Source organism: Oncorhynchus clarkii, chromosome 3 (assembly GCF_045791955.1).
Source record: "Oncorhynchus clarkii lewisi isolate Uvic-CL-2024 chromosome 3, UVic_Ocla_1.0, whole genome shotgun sequence".
Taxonomy (NCBI): domain Eukaryota; kingdom Metazoa; phylum Chordata; class Actinopteri; order Salmoniformes; family Salmonidae; genus Oncorhynchus; species Oncorhynchus clarkii.
In genome coordinates, this window is record NC_092149.1 from 49,868,400 (window position 1) to 49,885,138 (window position 16,739).

Consider the following 16,739-nt stretch of genomic DNA (forward strand, 5'->3'; position numbering starts at 1 on the left):
CGTGAATCAGGCCTTCATGGTCGAATTGCTGCAAAGAAACCACTACTAAGGACACCAATAACACAAAGAGAATTGCTTGGGCCAAGAAACACAGCAATGTACATTAGACCTGTGGAAATCTGCTGTCATTTGATCTGATCTGAGTTCAAGTAACAGACACATCTCAACATCGACTATTCAGAGGAGACTGCCTGAATCAGGCCTTCGTGGTTGAATTGCTGCAAAGAAACCACTCCTAAAGACACCAATAAGACGAAGAGACTTGCTTGGGCCAAGAAACACGAGAAATGGACATTAGGCTGGTGGAAATCTGTCCTTTGGTCTGATGAGTCCAAAATTGAGATTTTTGGTTCCAACCGCCGTGTCTGTGAGACGCAGAGTAAACGAAGGGATAATCTCTGCATGTGTGGTTCCCACCATGAAGCATGGAGGAGGAGGTGTGATGGGTTGGGGTTTCTTTGCTGGTAACACTGTCTGTGATTAATTTAGAATTCAAGGCACACTTAACCAGCATGGCTACCACAGCATTCTGCAGCGATACGCCATCCCATCTGGTTTGCGCTTAGTGGGACTATCATTTGTTTTTCAACAGGACAATGAACCAACACACCTCCAAGCTGTGTTAGGGCTATTTGACCAAGAGGAGAGTGATGGAGTGCTGCATCAGTTGACCTGGCCTCCATAATCACCCGACCTCAACAAAATTGAGATGGTTTGAGATAAGTTGGACCGAAGAGTTTGGGAACTTCTTCAAGACTATTGGAAAAGCATTCCTCATGAAGCTGGTTGAGAGAATGCCAAGAACGTGCAAAGCTGTCATCAAGGAAAAGAGTGGCTACTTTGAAGAATCTAAAATATATTTAGATTTGTTTTTTAAAAATGGGTCACTACATGATTCCATAGGATTTATTTCATAGTTTTGATGTCTTAACTATTATTATACACTATAGAAAATAGTTAAAATAAATAATAATTAGCTAATTTATTACATATGTTCAACTGAAATATTACATTTACATAAGTATTCAGACTCTTTACTCAGTACTTTGTTGATGCATCTTTGGCAGCTATCACAGCCTCGATTCTTCTTCGGTATGATGCTACGAGATTGTTACAACTGTATTTTTAGGAGTTTCTCCCATTCTTCTCTGCAGATCCTCAATCTCTGTCCGGTTGGATGGGAAGTGTCACTTGCACAGCTATTTTCAGGTCTCTCTCGAGTGATGTTCGATCAGGTTCAGGTCTGGGCTCTGGCTGGGCCACTCGAGGACATTCAGAAACTTGTCCCAAAGCCACTCCTGCTCTGTCTTGGCTTTGTGCTTAGGGTCGTTGTACTGTTGGTATGTGAACCTTCGCCCATCAAGGATCTCTCTATACTTTGCTCTGTTCATCTTTCCCTTAATCCTGAATAGTCTCCCAGTCCCTGCCATTGAAAAACATCCATACAGCATGATGCTGCCATCACAATGCTTCACCGTAGGGATGGTGCCAGGTTTCCTCCAGACGTGACTCTTGGCATTCAGGCCAAAGAGTTCAATCTTGGTTTCATCAGACCAGAGCAGACTCCAAGCAGGCTGTCATGTGCCTTTTACTGAAGAGTGGCTTCCGTCTGGCTACTCTACCATAAAGGCCTGATTGGTAGAATGCTACAGAGATGGTTGTCCTTCTGAAAGGTTCTCCCATCTTCACAGAGGAACTCTGGAGCTCTGTCAGAGTGACCATCGGGTTCTTGGTCACCTCCCTGGCCAGGCCATTCTACCCGGATTGCTCAGTTTGGCTGGGAAGCCAGCTCTGGTTCCAAACTTCTTCCGTTTAAGAGTGATGGAGGCCACTGTGTTCTAGAGGACCTTGCAATGCGCAGAAATGTTTTGGTACCCTTCCCCAGATCTGTGCCTCGACAAAATCCTGTCTCGGAAGTCTACGGGCTATTCCTTGGACCTCAGGTTTTTGCTCTGACATGCACTGCCAACTATGGGACCGTATATAAACAAGCATGTGCCTTTCCAAATCATGTCCAATCAATTGAATTTACCACAGGTGGACTCCAATCAAGTTGTAGAAACATCTGAAGGATGATCAATGGAAATAGGATGCACCTGAGCTCAATTTCGAGTTGTACAACAAAGGGTCTGAATTCTTATGTAAATAAGATATTTCTGTTCTGGTTTTTTTTCTTCAAAATTTGCAAAACAATTGGAAAAGCCTGTTTTCGCTTTGTCATTATGGTGTGGTGTGTGTATTTTTTTGTATATCAATTTTGAATAGGGCTGTAAACCTTAAAGGCCGCTCAACAAGGAAGAAGCCACTGCTCCAAAACTGCCATAAAAAAGCCAGACTACGATTTGCAACTGCACGTGGGGACAAAGATCATACTTTTTGGAGAAATGTCCTCTGATCTGATGAAACAAATATAGAACTGTTTAGCCATAATGACCATTGTTATGTTTGGAGGAAAACGGGGGAGGCTTGCAAGCCAAAGAACACCATCCCAACCGTGAAGCACGGGGGAGGAAGCATCATGTTGTGTGGTGCTTTGCTGCAGGAGGGACTGGTGCACTTCACAAAATAGATTGCATCATGAGGAAAGAAAATTATGTGGATATATTGAAGCAACATCTCAAGACATAGGTCAGGAAGTTAAAGCTTGGTCGCAAATGGGTCTTCCAAATGGACAATGACCCCAAGCATACTTACAAAGTTGTGGCAAAATTGCTTAAGGACAACAAAGTCAAGGTATTGAAGTGGCCATCACAAAGCCCTGACCTCAATCTTATCGAAAATGTGTGGGCAGAACTGAAAAAATGTGTGCAAGCAAGGAGGCCTACAAACCTGACTCAGTTACACCAGCTTTGTCAGGAAGAATTGGTCAAAATTCACCCAACTTATTGTGGGAAGCTTGTGAAAGGCTACCTGAAACGTTTGACCAAAGTTAAACAATTTAAAGGCAATGCTACCAAATACTAATTGAGTATATGTAAACTTCTGACCCACTGGGAATGTGATGAAAGAAATAAAAGCTGAAATGAATCATTCTCTCCACTATTATTCTGACATTTCACATTCTTAAAATAAAGTGGTGATCCTAACTGACCTACGACAGGGAATTTTTGCTAGGATTAAATGTCAGGAATTGTGAAAAACCGAGTTTAAATGTATTTGGCTAAGGTGTATGTAAACTTCCGACTTCAACTGGATGTAAGAATGCTGTTTATTGACTATAGCCCAGAATAAAACACCATAGTACCTTCCAAGCTCATCATTAAGGTGTATGTAAACTTCCGACTTCAACTGTACATCTAGGATACTTTTCTGTGAAAATGAAGTTATTGAAACTCCCTACCATATTTCTTTCCACTTCAGACATTGTTTCTTCAATGAAGTACAATATACCACAGTAGGCCTACTGGCCTTGTAGTCCGGTAAGAAAATTCTCTCAACTTTTTTCTCATTCATCTGGTGTGGACATTGCGCATTGGCTTAACAAGAGATCAGCTGGCGATAAACTAGTGGCAAACCTTTGTTGCAATAGGCCCCTATGTGTATCTAGAAAGCTAGTATCCATGTGCTCTTTCAAAAATGTCACCTTGAATAATCAAAACTATTTGTACTGTTTGTCCATTTTAGAGCGGTTTCAGAAACCAAAAACAACCTTGATTCTCTCCTTAACTTTCCTCTCAGTCATCAGGTGTGGACGGTGCGTTCGCTGAAGTGAACAGCAATATTTACAGATTAAAAATAAACAGCTCATGCGGAAAAGCATTCACACATTAGCGCTAGCAATATGCGAAACCTTGGAGCACAAAGCCAATTTTCACCATGGTAACAGAATACTTTGTTGAAAAAAATGGAGGCAAAGTTTGAGAATTATTGGCATGGTCTCTAAGTGAAATAAACTGCAGATCAAAGCGCTCTGTGCAGTACAGTCCATAATAGGATTATTGAGTTCAGTGTTTCAGTGTTATTGATTGGTGTGAAATGTAATAGAATGAAATCAATTGCACATCTGAAACAATAAAATGAGGAAGAGATACCTTTTTGCTCAGTAGCATTCTATACGATCTTTGGCAGGATTCTGATCTCAGATGTGAGGAGAGAGAGGTGAGCTGAGAGAGGAGGAGGAAAACACCCACGAGTACAAGAGCTCCAGGGCTACCTAAAACCCTGAGTTATTGAAATCAGCTGCAGTGGGGGAGGAACTTGTGTGTGTGTGGTGGGGGAGGGGTGTGGCAAGTAGATAGGAAAGAGGGGGGCTTGTATAGAGAATATCTGCCAGTGTGTGTGTGTGTGTGTGTGTGTATACAAACCACCATGTGTGAGATAAGTGTGCTGCCGATGTACAGAGAGACCGTGGCTGTTGCTGCTATTTTTATCTGTCCTCATCACTACGGGGAACAGCCACGATCTGCAGCGGAGTGGCCCATGGAGTTGAGTGAAAGGGGGATAGGAGTCAGCCAGGACACACACACACTCAGAGGTCTATTATTCAAGTTTAAAGCTTTAGCTTTTCTCTGACCCAGTGCTGTAGTTGTGTTAGTTGCAGCAATGAAGGTCTTGCTGGTATACAATCTGTGCAAGTGCAAGTGAAAAGGGACTGAGATTTAGGTCCAATGCACTCACAGATACGCAAGCACACACACATAAATACATACACACACATACCCAACAGTTTTGTAGTCCGCCGAACCATTGAGCCTGAACGAAATACAGCCAACAAACTCTCCCTCGTCTTCATTCTCCATCACTACCCCATTAAATAAATACCGTACCCTCTGCCTATTCTGAACTGTCCTTACTCCCATCCAGTCGTCCTCATCCCATCCTCATTCACTGACTTTGGGACCCTATACCTTTACGCATTGGCGATTTATATCATTTTGCCACTATAAATATCTCCATCATCCGGTGCATGGCTGGCACCCCACATCTCCTCTGCAGCATATGTCGTGGAGAATCGTTTCAGAATATAACACTTACAAGAACTTGTGAATTCAATATAGGCTTTTAATACAACACATCAGAAGCCTAGATGGTCCGCGGAACACACACTTTTCCAGAGCACTGGCTCTGTATTTATACACACACAGCATATGAGTCCTTCCCTATGTTTATGAAGTTACTTCCCTCAGGTCATCTGCCACCATTATCTTTCAGTTCAGGCTTCCTATTTGTTCATTCCCAATAACGCTCTATCCGCTCTTGATTAGATTACAATGGTGGCAGGTCCCTTTCTTGTCCTAAGAATAATACACTGCTCAAAAAAATAAAGGGAACACTTAAACAACACAATGTAAATCCAAGTCAATCCCACTTCTGTGAAATCAAACTGTCCACTTAGGAAGCAACACTGATTGACAATAAATGTCACATGTTGTTGTGCAAATGGGATAGACAACAGGTGTAAATTATAGGCAATTAGCAAGACACCCCCAATAAAGGAGTGGTTCTGCAGGTGGGGACCACAGACCACTTCTCAGTTCCTATGCTTCCTGGCTGATGTTTTGGTCACTTTTGAATGCTGGCGGTGCTTTCACTCTAGTGGTAGCATGAGACGGAGTCTACAACCCACACAAGTGGCTCAGGTAGTGCAGCTCATCCAGGATGGCACATCAATGCGAGCTGTGGCAAGAAGGTTTGCTGTGTCTGTCAGCGTAATGTCCAGAGCATGGAGGCGCTACCAGGAGACAGGCCAGTACATCAGGAGACCTGGAGGAGGCTGTAGGAGGGCAACAACCCAGCAGCAGGACCGCTACCTCCGCCTTTGTGCAAGGAAGAGCAGGAGGAGCACTGCCAGAGCCCTGCAAAATGACCTCCAGCAGGCCACAAATGTGCATGTGTCTGCTGAAACGGTCAGAACAGACTCCATGAGGGTGGTATGAGGGCCCGACGTCCACAGGTGGGGGTTGTGCTTACACCCCAACACCGTGCAGGACGTTTGGCATTTGCCAGAGAAACCCAAGATTGGCAAATTCGCCACTCGCTCCCTGTGCTCTTCACAGATGAAAGCAGGTTCACACTGAGCACATGTGACAGACGTGACAGTCTGGAGACACCGTGGAGAACGTTCTGCTGCCTGCAACATCCTCCAGCATGACCGGTCAGTCATGGTGTGGGGTGGCATTTCTTTGGGGGGCCGCACAGCCCTCCATGTACTCGCCAGAGGTAGCCTGACTGCCATTAGGTACCGAGATGAGATCCTCAGACCCCTTGTGAGACCATATGCTGGTGCGGTTGGCCCTGGGTTCCTCCTAATGCAAGACAATGCTAGACCTCATGTGGCTGGAGTGTGTCAGCAGTTCCTGCAAGAGGAAGGCATTGATGCTATGGACTGGCCCGCCCGTTCCCCAGACCTGAACCCAATTGAGCACATCTGGGACATCATGTCTCGCTCCATCCACCAACGCCACGTTGCACCACAGACTGTCCAGGAGTTGGCGGATGCTTTAGTCCAGGTCTGGGAGGAGATCCCTCAGGAGACCATCCGCCACCTCATCAGGAGCATGGCCAGGCGTTGTAGGGAGGTCATACAGGCACTTGGAGGCCACACACACTACTGCACACACACTACTGAGCCTCATTTTGACTTGTTTTAAGGACATTACATCAAAGTTGGATCAGCCTGTAGTGTGGTTTTCCACTTTAAATTTGAGTGTAACTCCAAATCCAGACCTCCATGGGTTGATCAATTTAATTTCCATTGATAATTTTTGTGTGATTTTGTTGTCAGCACATTCAACTAGGTAAAGAAAAAAGTATTTAATAAAAATATTTCATTCATTCAGATCTAGGATGTGTTATTTTAGTGTTCCCTTTATTTTTTGAGCAGTGTATATGTACTATGTCTATATTCCAGCAGTTGGTCATTTGGCTGACACCCTCCTTTATGTGTTCCTCTGACCTCGGTATGTACAGCTGTCCTATGCACTCATGGCCTTGCTTTGGTTTTCTGTCCTATACAATAAACAATGCATTTTACCCTAAACATTTATGCATTTTATGGCTTTGGCCATTACGTCTGTTATTTCTTGGTTTCCTGTTTTTACCAGAATAGCAAATGTACTCTAAGTGTGTCCTCTTCCTCTTGTGGTCTAATGTACACCTTTATTTGCTCAATAGTATTATGTTTGTCCCTATATGCACATTTTGCTCCCACAAATAGAGCTGCAGTACATCAGGCTGGCAGTGCTGCATTGGTACACCATGGCAGAAACAAGACGAATGGCAAGCCAGTGTGTGTGCTCAATGCAGGGGGTTTCAGTGCCTCTAGAGAGTGAGTGAGTGAGTGAGTGAGTGAGTGAGTGAGTGAGTGTGAGAGATTACTCCAAACAGCAGGAGAGTATGGAAAGGGAGAGCAGGGATTTTGAAAACAGAAATCCCTTTGTGATAGTATTTGTAGACACTTGGTTATCACTGTAATTTCCTTCAAAGTGAGTGAGTATTAACATTCAACCATCTTATCTAAACATGAAGTTAATCAAAAGCACACAGTGCACACACTCCATCTCTACCCCGAGACTCACAACCAGACGGGAAGAACGAACCCAAAACTTCCCTGGGTGTGTGTGTGTCCCTCTCTTTGAGCCAGCGATATGTTTTCTTACCTGAGGCATTTCACTCTCTAAGGTGTGCTCTGGATTGTTCCTTTATAACTTACACCCAAAGTAAACATAGTATCAGTAAACACAGTATCAGTATAAGTGACCAGACACATTGGTCCTTAACTCAGTCTGGTCCTTAACATACCTTTCCTCTCTAGGTTTCTTCCTAGGTTTTGGCCATTCTAGGGAGTTTTTCCTAGACACCGTGCTTCTCCACCTGCATTGCTTGCTGTTTGTAGAGCCTGAAAATTTTAGCCCGTCGGGTGCTGCATAGAGTTACATTAGAAGTGTCCATCCAAGAAGCCTCAAGGTCATTGGCCACAGATAAAATTACCTCAAATCATGTGATATCTACAGTAGCTTTGATTGGACTGACAAGTCGACAATCTACTGGCAAATCCAGTAGATTTAATCATTGTCATATGAAGAGAAATAATGAAGATAAATTATAGATCCAACGTTTTGGTGCTCATCGGCCACTGGACATAACCATTACACAACAAGTTGGAAATCGCAAATTCAACAATGAGTGGTTTGGAAGGAATCAGTGGCTAACTGCAAGCATTGCCAAGCAATCATTATCCTTCTATTCAGTGGAGTGGCTGTGTGGTCTTAAGTCTAAGATGAAGGGTCTCTTTTCCTAGTTTAAAATTATAAGCATTCAACATTGGCCATGCCGTCAATTAAGCAGGATTTGAACCGCGCTCAGAACAACTGTTGACTCCAAACTGCAAAATCTGACTTTAGTGAGTTTCTGGTGTCCTTTGACAGCTCTTTGGTCTTGGCCATAGTGGAGTTTGGAGTGTGACTGTTTGAGGTTGTGGACAGGTGTCTTTTATACTGATAACAAGTTCAAACAGGTGCCATTAATACAGGTAACGAGTGGAGGACAGAGGAGCCTCTTAAAGACGAAGTTACAGGTCTGTGAGAGCCAGAAAGCTTGCTTGTTTGTAGGTGACCAAATACTTATTTTCCACCATAATTTGCAAATAAATTCATAAAAAATCCTACAATGTGATTTTCTGGATTTGTTTTCTCTCATTTTGTCTGTCATAGTTGAAGTGTACCTATGCTGAAAATTACAGGCCTCTCTCATATTTTTAAGTGAGACAACTTGCACAATTGGTGGCTGACTAAATACTTTTTTGCCCCACTGTAAATGCCCCTTTATTTATCTTACGGTCCTGACTTGGTGTACAGGGAGAACACTGTAAGAACCGCACATGCTCTGAATTCTGTCGCTGTACATTTCAAAAGTGCTGAACAAATAGTTATATTGATTACGTCCATCTTAGCTCGCTCATTAATGTCTTAATCAAAATTACGGATTGCCTCTTATCTGCTTGTCGTCCCCTTATGCCATAGTTTGTACATCTCAATTGTCAGTAGAAACCACATTTGTTTAAGCAAGTCAGCCATATCAGCTATATTTTTGTAAAAGGCAGTAAATGAGGCTGAATTAACTGTTTCACTGCCAGACAAGGCTCCGCTGATTGCCAGGTGTGGCAGTGGTAAGGTGTTGGGACTGCTGTCGGGACTCTGCTGTTGGGACAGTTTCTGTTCACCGTTTGTCACCTTTATTGTGCAATTAATGTATTGTTTAGTGTTGTGTTGTGTAGTGGCTTTGCTGTTATGCATCCCACATTATTTGTTTTTGCCCCACCAAGATTTACATGCTAAAATCGCCACTGCCCCTAAAGGTGTAGGCTACATGTGGACATTGCACAAACATCCCACATCTTGAGTAGTTTGTAACATTATCAACAAACAATTTATGGGTGTGTTCGTGTTACAAAGACAAAACATTTTCTGCTGTAAATATCATAGTGATGTGCTTATAAAGACAGTAATTCTACACTTAAACCTAGAAAATAAAAACAAGTTGTGTGTAGAGCACAACTTCAGCTGTCTTACTAAAACTGGACTCTGCAATAATACGGTTTAACATGCTTTTTGAATGACTACCTCATCCCTGTACACCACATATACAATTATATTTATACTTTATATTCTCAAGCCTGGTGGTGGCTGCATCATGTTATAGATGTGCTTGTCATCGGCAAGGGTTAGGGAGCAAAATCCTACAGGAAAACCTGGTTCAGTCTCCCAACAGATATTGGGAGACCCTTCAGCAGGGCAATAACCTAATACACAAGCCCAAATGTACACTGGAGTTGCTTACCAAGACCACATTGAATGTTCCTGAGTGGCCTAGTTGATGTTTTACTTAAATCGGCATGAAAATCTATGGCAAGACTTGAAAATGGCTGTCTAGCAATGATGAACAACCAGTGGTGTAAAGTACTTAATAAAACATACTTGAAACTACTACTTAAGTCGTTTTTTGGGGGGTATTTGTACTTTATTATTTTTATTTTTGCCAACTTTCACTTTTAATTCACTACATTCCTAAAGAAAATAATGTACTTTTTACTCCATACATTTTCCCTGACACCCAAAAGTACTCGTTACATATGACAGGAAAATGGTCCAATTCACACACTTATCTAGAGAACATCCCTGGTCATCCCTACTGCCTCTGATCTGGCAAACTCACTAAACACAAATGCTTAGTTTGTAATTTATGTCTGAGTGTTTGAGTGCGCCCCTGGCTATCCGTCAGAAAATTGTGCCGTCTGGTTTGCTTAATATAAGGAATTTGTTAAGGTTTATACTTTTACTTTTGATACTTTTACACTTTTACTCAAGTAGTATTTTACTGGGTGACTTTCACTTTTACTTGAGTCATTTTCTGTTAAGGTATCTTTACTTTTACTCAAGTATGACAGTTGAGTCACTTTTCCACCATTTGAACTGTCACGACTTCGGCCGAGGTCGGTCCCTCTCCTTGTTCGGGCGGCGTTCGGCTTTCGAAGTCACCGGTCTTCTAGCCATTGCCGATCCACCTTTCATTTTCCATTTGTTTTGTCTTGTTTTCCCGCACACCTGGATTGTAATTCCCTCATTATTCCCTCATTACTCGTCTTGCATATAACCCTTATTGTAACCCGTGTGTGGTTAGTTTTCTGAGTGCCGTGTTTTGTTCGCCTCAATAAAGTGCTCCGTTTGCTATGCATTTCTGCTCTCCTGCACCTGACTTCCCTTCAGCCAGGTACGCACTCCTTTACAGAATTGCAAACCCAAATTATGGAGTCAGCAGCAGCAGGTACCCCTGGTGGCGGAGTCGAGGAGCACGTCCAGGAGCACGCGGCGATGCTTCACCATCTCGGCGCTGCCATGGACCGAGCAGTCCAGACGATGGACCGCTGGGAGAGACAGAGAGTCCCTCCAGCGCCCCCACCAGGACAACAGGGGTCTCCACTACTCACCCCCTCCGCACCCGGTTCCAGTGGGATTTGTCTCGCACTTCCCAGGGAGTACGATGGGACGGCCGCACGCTGCCAGGGTTTCCTGCTGCAGCTGGATTTATACCTGGCGACCGTTCACCCGGGTCCCTCGGGCCGTGAGAGGGTGTCCGCCCTCGTCTCGTGCCTCTCGGGGAAATCTCTGGAGTGGGCCAACGCTGTGTGGGGAGAGGGAGATGCGGCGCTGGACCACTTCGAGGATTTCACCCACCGCTTCCGGGCCGTCTTCGACCACCCGCCCGGGGTGAAGCGGCGGCTGAATGTCTCTTCTACCTGTGGCAGGGGACGAGGAGCGCCCAGGGGTTCGCGATGGACTTTCGGACCCTGGCTGCCGGCACAGGATGGAACGACAGGGCCCTGATCGACCACTATCGCTGCAGTTTGCGCAAGGACGTCCGTCGGGAGTTGGCCTGCAGGGACACCACCCTCACCTTTGACCAGCTGGTGGAGCTGTCCATTTGGCTGGATAACCAGCTGGCTACCCGCGGACATGCAGATTGGGATCTGCCGGTTCCATCCCCCAGCACCACTGCTCCGATACCCATAGAGCTGGGACGTGCTGCGCTCAGGGAGACCGGAGTAGGTTCCTTCACGTGCACTATCTGTGGCCGCAGAGGTCACACTGCCGGTCGGTGTCGGGTTGGTTCCTCTGGGGGTCGAGGCAGCAGGCAGGGCACTCTGGCGTCACCCCAGGTGAGCATTCTCACCCAGAGCCCTCTGTTGCACACCTGTTTTTGCATGTTACTTTTCCTGAGCTTTCCTCGCATTCCCAGCATAAGGCGCTCGTCGATTCAGGCGCGGCTGGGAATTTCATAGACAGATCATTCGCCCATAGTTTAGGGATCCCCATTGTTCCAGTGGCTATGCCCTTCCCAGTTCACGCCTTAGACAGTCGACCTATAGGGTCAGGGTTAATTAGGGAGTCCACCGCTCTCCTGGGCATGGTGACGCAGGGGGCTCACAAGGAGAGAACTAGTCTCTTCCTCATTGACTCTCTTGCGTTTCCCGTGGTGCTAGGCCTACCCTGGTTAGCCTGTCATGACCCCACTGTTTCTTGGCAACGGAGGGCTCTAACGGGGTGGTCGCGAGAGTGCTCGGGGAGGTGTTTAGGAGTTTCCGTTGGTGCTACTACGGTGGAAAGTCCAGACCAGGTCTCCAGCATACGCATTCCCCCCGGATATTCCGATTTGGCTCTCGCCTTCTCCAAGAAGAAGGCGTCTCAATTGTGTGATAAACCTCCAAGTAGACGCTGCACTTCCTAGGAGTCACGTGTATCCCCTGTGACAGGCGGAGACGGTGGCTATGGAGAAATATGTCTCCGAATCTCTGCGTCAGGGGCTCATTCGGTCATCTACTTCACCCGCCTCCTCGTGTTTCTTTTTTGTGAAGAAAAAGGAGGGAGGTCTGCGCCCGTGTATTGACTATCGAGCCTTAAACCAGATCTCTGTGAAGTACAGTTACCCGCTACCTCCTATCGCCACAGCGATTGAGTCAATGCACGGGGCACGCTTCTAGATCTCAGGAGCGCTTACAACCTGGTGCGTATCCGGGAGGATGACGAGTGGAAGACAGCGTTCAGTACCACCTCAGGGCATTATGAGTACCTTGTCATGCCATATGGGTTGATAAATGCTCCATCAGTCTTCCATGCCTTTGTGGACGAGATTTTCAGGGACCTGCACGGGCAGGGTGTAGTGGTGTATATCAATGACATTCTGATATACTCCGCTGCACGCGGCGAGCATGTGTCCTTGGTGCACAAGGTGCTTGGTCGACTGTTGGAGCATGACTTGTATGTCAAGGCTGAGAAATGGCTGTTCTTCCAGCAGTCCATCTCCTTCCTAGGATACCGCATTTCCACCTCAGGGGTGGAGATGGAGAGTGATTGCATTTCAGCCGTGCGTAATTGTCCGACTCCCACCACGGTAAAGGAGGTGCAGCGGTTTCTTGGGTTTGTCAAATACTACCGGAGGTTTATCTGGGGTTTTGGTCAGGTAGCGGCTCCCATTACCTCACTGCTGAAGGGAGGACCGGTGCATTTGCAGTGGTTGGCTGAGGCGGACAGGGCTTTTGGTCAGCTGAGGGCTCTGTTTACCTCGGCTCCCGTGCTGGCTCATCCGGAACCCTCTTTGGTGTAAATAGTGGAGGTGGATGCTTCCGAGGTTGGGATAGGAGCTGTGCACTCTCAGCGCTCGGGTACGCCACCAAAGCGCCGCCCCTGTTCCTTCTTTTCGAAAAAGCTCAGTCCAGCGGAGTGAAACTATGACGTGGGGGACCGGGAGCTGTTGGCTGTCGTTAAGGCTTTGAAGGCGTGGAGACATTAGCTTGAGGGGGCTAAACACCCATTTCTCATCTGGACTGACCACCGCAATCTGGAGTACATCCGGGCGGCGTGGAGACTGAACCCTCGCCAGGCAAGTTGGGCCATGTTTTTAACCTGTTTTGTTTTCACCCTATCCTACAGACCAGGTTCCCAGAACGCGAAGGCAGACGCACTGTCCCGGATGTATGACACAGCGGAGCGGTCCATGGATCACACCCCCATGTTCCCGGCCTCTTGCCTGGCGGCATCGGTAGTGTGGGAGCTGGACGCGGACATCGAGTGGGCGTTATGTACAGAGCCCACTCCCCTCCAATGTCCAGCTGGCCGTCTGTACATTCTGTCTGCTGTACGCGACCGTTTGATCTATTGGGCCCACACGTTTCCCTCCTCTGGTCATCCGGGCATCGGTCGGAGAGTGCGCTGTTAATGGAAAGTACTGGTGGTCCACTTTCGCTAAGGACGTGAGGGTTTATGTTTCCTCCGGCTCGGCTCCTGAAAGGCCTCTAGGCAGTGCCCAGAGGGAACCCTTACCCGTTCCACAACGGCCGTGGTCGCACCTGTCGGTGGATTTCCTAACGGATCTTCCTCCCTCACAGGGTAACACCACGATCCTGGTCGTTGTGGATCGGTTTTCCAAGTCCTGCCGTCTCCTCCCTTTGCCCGGTCTCCCTACTGCCCTACAGACTGCGGAGGCCCTATTTACACACGTATTCCGGCACTAAAGGAGTGCCTGAGGACATAGTACCAGGATGTAGGTAGGTTTCTGCGGTCTTATTGCCAGGACCGGCCGGGGGAGTGGGTGGCGTTCGTGCCCTGGGCAGAGATGACCCAGAACTCGCTCCGCCACTCCTCCACTCCTCCCCCTTCCAGTGCGTACTGGGGTACCAGCCGGTTCAGGCGACTTGGCATCAGAGCCAGATCGAGGCTTCTGCGGTGGCTGACTGGTTTAGGCGCGCTGAGGAGACATGGGACGCTGCCTATGTGCACCTTCAGCGGCCCGTGAAGCGCCAGAAAACCAGCGCAGATCGCCACTGCAGTGAGGTCCCGACCTGGTCTGGCTCTTGACCTGAAACCTGCCCCTCCACCTGCCCTGCCAGAAGCTGGGCCCACGGTTTGTGGTGCCATTCAAAGTCTTGAGGAGACTGAACGAGGTTTGTTACAGGTTACAGCTTCCCCCAGATTACCGTATTAACCCCTCGTTCCATGTGTCTCTCCTCAGGTCGGTGGTGGCTGGTCCACTCCAGGAGTCTGAGGTGCAGGAGGTTCCTCTGCCCCCTCTGGACATCAAGGGGGCCCCAGCAAATGCAGTTCGATCCATACTGGATTCGAGGCGTCGGGCGAGGGGCCTTCAGTACCTCGTGGAGTGGAAGGGGTACGGTCCGGAGGAGAGATGCTGGGTGCCGGTGGAGAACGTGTTAGACCCGTCGATGCTGCGGGAGTTCCACTATCTCCATCCGGATCGCCCTCCGGGTCTTCCCCGAGGCTGGTGTCGGCGCGCTGCTGGGGCTGCGCGTCAAGGGGGGAGTACTGTCACGACTTCCGCTGAAGTCGGTCCCTCACCTTGTTTGGGCGGCATTCGGAGGTCGACGTCACCGGTCTTCTTGCCATCGTCGATCCACCTTTCATTTTCCATTTGTTTTGTATTTGTTTTCCACACACCTTGTTTTCAATCCCCAATTACATGTTCATGTATTTAACCCTGTGTTTCCCTCATGTTTTTGTGCATGATTGTTTCTATGTTCATTCGGTACGTTATGGCTGGTTGTTTTCACCCGCCCGTAATTGATTACCGTTTATTGTTGGTAAATTGTATGTTTGTCTTGTGCCTTTATTTTGAGTAAAGTATGTTGCTCACTCATTCTGCTCTCCTTCGCCTCACTTCATGCACCAGCTACACCCACCTTCTGACAAATGTAGACATTTAAACAGTGACTCAGAGCAACAGAGAGCCAGGGAGGCATCCCACTGGGAAAAAACTGGTTGAATCAACGTTGTTTCCACTTAATTTCAACCTAAAAATGTAATGTGATGACAATGAATCAATGTAGAATTTTCAAAAAGTCAACATGGGAATGTCTTGTTTTTATCACCTAACCTTTAACCTAAATCCAATGACAGGGTTACATTTTTGTTTTATTTCACATTCAATTCACGTTAGTTGACAACTCAACCAAATGTCAATCAAAACTAGATGTTGAACTGACGTCTGTCCTCAGTTGGATGCAATTAAAGCAAATCCCCTACATTAATCTTAAGTATAAATTCATACAATTTTGAATTTGTTCTTTGTTGAGTTTATTCTCAAAGTTGAATTCCGACTTTATTTCCCAAATAATAATAGAAATTGAGATTTTGAAGTACTATCCATGCAGAAGAAAAACAATTAAAAGACCACATTAAAAATTATATGTATATGCTTGTCCCTAATACTCTTTCAGTAGAAATGTGTAGCCTACAGGAATATTGCATTTGATAAGAAATTACCATGTTTATTAGGACGAGTAAAATGATTAATGGTTGCATCAATTGGAAACAAAAAATGGATCCTACACCATGATTTCTTCCACTCATAAAATGTGTATGGTATGGCTAATTGCCACGTTGATTTGCCTTGGGAAAATTAGGAAATTTAAATATTATAATATTTAAATTAAATACTTTATTTTAGTTGTACGGAATGATTGTCAAATATATAAATCACCCTTAGTCTGCTCAAGATGCAAGAATAAAATATAAAATGTTCCGACGATAATACCCACCAGAGGGTGAAATCGTCTTGAAAAATGTTGCAATCAGTACTAAAAGATAACCCCTTAATCTGAGTTATGAGCAGTAAATCTGTGGTGAACAACAATTGCAATTAAGACCAGCTGTGCTGGTGATTTTAGAGCATGGTTGAATGAGAAATCAGCTAGCAAAAGTCTAGTGGCCATTAGTGGTTGCAGTTGGCCCCTTGGAATTGCAACCTGTCAAAATTGAAAATTATATATGAATTAGAATTGTGAATAGTCATCCTGAGGGATTGAATGTTTAGGTTTTAAACCGTTTGCCATACCGACTTTTCTGACACTCAAAATAGGTATTATATGTGTTTTGTCTCTAAACTGTTTCATGGTCAACTTTTCCAAAAGATGGCAATATGGTATACTATCACCAGTGACATCTTGTTTTGTGGCGTCTAAATTTTTACATGTACTCTCATGTGCAGGATAACGAACGGTATAAAATTGTGTATCAATAGCACTTTTTACTCAATATTTTTTCAGAGCCACAGTTAATTTTAAAGGGGCAATCTGGGACTGATACATTCATTTTGGACTTTTAATTAATGATATATAGCCATTGAATGTTTAAGAATGTAACTTACAAATGCATCATGAGCATAGTTCATCTGTCTTACTTCATCACAACCATAAAGATAGGCTTGTTTTTACTCCACTGTTTGTAAACCATCCA